This window comes from Glossina fuscipes, unplaced genomic scaffold (genome assembly GCF_014805625.2).
Source record: "Glossina fuscipes isolate IAEA_lab_2018 unplaced genomic scaffold, Yale_Gfus_2 188, whole genome shotgun sequence".
Lineage (NCBI taxonomy): Eukaryota > Metazoa > Arthropoda > Insecta > Diptera > Glossinidae > Glossina > Glossina fuscipes.
The window spans coordinates 636,424-640,298 of NW_023998531.1; the positions used below are offsets into that span (position 1 = coordinate 636,424).

Below are 3,875 nucleotides of genomic sequence, written 5' to 3' on the forward strand. Positions count from 1 at the left end.
TACATTTGTCGATTCTAAATTAATTATTCTGAACGTTTAACACATCAAATCTTGACTCATTTAAGAAAAAACTGATTTGTTGGGCATTATAATCTTAAGAGCCCCAAGTTTTGTCTGTAGTCGTTATAAAAGTCATTATGAAGTGACCGGCTGGTGGGTATGCGATATTCGGCTACAGCCGAATATAACTTTCTTGTTTGTTTCTTATAAAAAAATCAACAACATTTTTTCGCTTTCAAGAAAAATTGGGAATTGCTTTTAAATTATTTCGTTGCTAAAACTGTATAAAAAGCATTGATAAGCTGGATATTCCCAGCGAACGATATAATGGCATGAAAACTTTTATTTATACCTAATTTTCTACTATTGAATTTTCGAAAACGTTGAATAGTGGCATCGGCGCGACTTAAAAGAAGACAAAACAACATATTTCCCAAGTTATTTACACTTTACTCGAATTTATGTCAAATAGGTCTTCATAAGCCTGTAAATTTATCCAAATCTTAACAAAGAATTCTCTAGAATAGAAATTGACTTCTCGTTAGAAACAGACTTCGCTCATTACAAAAATCAATGTCTTTACAAGTGTCACAATATTTTTACATGTGTTAGATATTTCTTTGAAGTCTAAAATTGTTTTCTCCTTCTTCTATTTATAATTCATTTTTATCACCATCCCGCCTGAATAAGCAATATCTCGTAAGCAGCTGGTCAGAAAAGATGTATAACCGTTGTTTTTGTTGTCATATTTAAACATACTGTTAAGAAATTTTTGTATTCTTTCACGCTTGTTTACTTAATTGAAGAAGAATATATGAACAATTGATTTTTCTAAAATAATGGAAGTCACTTGCGCGGTAGAGCTTTCACAAATTTACACAGGTATGCTGGGCCGCATTAAAAAAAGAAAAAAAATTTTAAAATGAAAACAAGAAAAACAATTTGATCTTTAAATAGGATAAAAAAATAAAATAAAAAAAAAAAAAAGGTTTAATCAAACCTTCAATGTGTTCACACTGTGTGAGTGCGTTTGTAAAGTCTGTTGTCTGTACTGTACACCCTTCGTTGGTCCCTTCTTAGTCTGTCAGCAACCGTTCCCTGTCCCCCTACCTTCAATGGCCCGTACGCCCACTCATACTCCGCTTCAGCGATGGAGTATGCCGCTTAGCCACACATTCTTAGCCAAGCACTTTTAATTTTAATTTTTATTCCTTTTGACGTCTTAACTAGTTATTTTATTTATTTTTTAATTTCTTTAAAAAAGTTATAGTGGAGATCCAAAGCTAAGTTCTTAAATTTAGCTTTTCATTTATACATCCACAGATGACAAGAATGAACTCGATGCCACTGTCTCCTTCCTTACCTACAATATATTGTTGTGATTGTGTGTTGCTTCTAAATTGGAATTGACGATAGGTATTCACGGACCTTGGCTAATGTTTACGGCAAAAGGATGTTGCTTTAGTTGATTTCTGGATGGTCCGGGAAGTTGTTGTTGTTGAAAGAGGCTTACGATTTCGTCGTTACCAAACATACTCCATAATTTTTGATATTAGCTATCCCGCTTTAACATGCGTTGATGCGAAGCCAGGTGAAAACAGTTTTGCAATTAGACGCATGATTGAGTAGATAGCATCATTACCCATTATTATTACCCAAGGCATAAAAATGTTCAGAACGATTCGATTGATAAAAGCCTTTTATGATTAGTAAAACTCTCGAATGAAAACTCTCCATAGCCAATTCGGTTTTCTTGGGATCGTTGTCGTCTAGTATGGGAGCTATGATTTTGCACCAAACAGCTATTACGAGATAACAATTACAAACCAACAACAACGACAAATTGCAAAGAGACAGTAACGTTTGTTTACGCACTAATGCTGTGGGTTCTTCTATCAATTTTGCCGTTTCCGTTACAGAATTCGTATTAAATATTAAAAAAGAATTTAGTTTCACTAGCTGTTCTATAAACATAATACCAAATCTTCGGACATACCGCTTTGGACTTTGATAGAGATATTCAAAAATATGTGTGTGCATCTTTTATATACACGACTCTACAATTCCACGGCCTTCAAAAGTGTATTGTGGTTGCTGTCCGTTTCGTTTTTCAAATTTTTTATCATTTTTACCAACTCTTGGCTTGACACTATGGAGTCCATGATTTGTTGCATACATAGATGGGCCAGATGTGGATATTTTCGCGCTTTTCAAACTAGGTTCGCGGTGTATACTGAGAATTTTTGGCTCATCGGGTAAATAAACGTTCTAGGCAAAAAATGTTATGAATTTCACACATACATTTAAGATTTGTTGAGCAATAGGCGAGCCTTTTGTTAAAACCAAATTCAAAGCTTGTATTGCTTATAATTTAACATTATTATTTTGATCCTGTAAACCATCGATTTTATCTTTAATTAGTAATACTTCTCTTTGCGTTAGATACCTCATGACAAAACAGCTGCCAATCAACTTTTGATTCGGTTTGAAGAATTTTTGCAATCAAATCGATAGCACGGGATCATATCGTTACTTCATCAGCATAGAGAGCTTCGAATAAAAACTCCACGCAAGATTCATTGCGCTTTGTAAATAGATTTGCCTCATATTTGGTTGCATATTCCAAAGCTTTTTGTATTTGACCACTTTTCCAGGATTTGACAGGAGTCGTAGCAATACATTCTGCATAAAAATTTAGCACTTTTACCAATAAGCGGGGATATTTACCTATATATTTAATAAACCAACCTGATATGTCTTCGCATTCATTGTCCGCTGTATTACAGTTTCGATTTTGGCTTTTCGATCTGGACGGATATGTGTGAAGGAATACAGTCATATTCATAAGTTTCAAGACAGTTTGTTCGGGTTCACTATTTTGGGCATTAATCATTTCTTTAAATATTTCAAAACATTTTTGATGTAAATTCACAGCATACACATTTGCATATCCTTTTTCATGATTTAAGTACTGTATATATATTAATTTCCTCAGTATCGCGTTTCTAATACCTTGATGGTCACTCAGACGAACATATCTTAAAACCACGTTGAAATCGTCACATGATGTCGAAAACTGAAGTCAAAGGTTAACAATCTGCTGATGAGACGCATGCGTTCGGGTTTTTGTATACGTCCAATATGAGCAAACACTTGGAGCTGGTGAGTTATAATATCCTCATGAAAAAGGTGGTAACCTTTGGCACCTGGTATTGTTAGTGACAAGAGATATATATTTACCAACAATAATATGAGCTTGTTTCATAGATGAAACCTGTAATAAACCACCTATTGCGTAAACGAAGGCCAAGTACAGATCACGCGGCACTGCTTCGATTTGCTGATCACAACAATCGTAGGTATTATCATAAATTTCGCAGCGATCCGTTCGGAGAGAACGTATTGGTGTGCATAAACCTAATAAAAAACCGATTGGCACTTTTCGGTATAAGTTATAAATTCATCAATTGCAATGATGACTCCCCCGTTTCGTTAGGCACCGTAGGTACTGCTTTTTTAGTCCGCTGCGTTTCGTAAAATTCTTCAATTTCTTCCCGAACCAAGGCATGATCAAGAAATACATTTAACTTTTGAAATATTATAATCAATTCAGACATTTCCTATCATATTTGTTTTTTTTTTTTAGTCTTTTTTGTTTTTAAGAATTAAGAGTATTTTATAAAAAAAAAAATAAATTGCTTTGCATTTACATTTCAACATTTTTTCTTTTTTGCGCAAGATAGAAACAAAAACAAAATTAATAAAAAAACGTAAATTACACGATGGTAACTAAGCGACGATATTCTCTCCACCGTTTACTTAACTACTTCTCTCAAAACCAAAAATCATTTTCCTCACATCGATCTCTTTGCAAA

The 3,875-nt window shown here is 33.8% G+C and overlaps 1 pseudogene; it reads right to left on the reverse strand.

Annotated features, from left to right (window-relative positions):
* Positions 1 to 1,552: 1,552 nt before the first annotated feature.
* LOC119641896 lies at positions 1,553 to 3,617 on the reverse strand (annotated as a pseudogene).
* Positions 3,618 to 3,875: the final 258 nt, after the last annotated feature.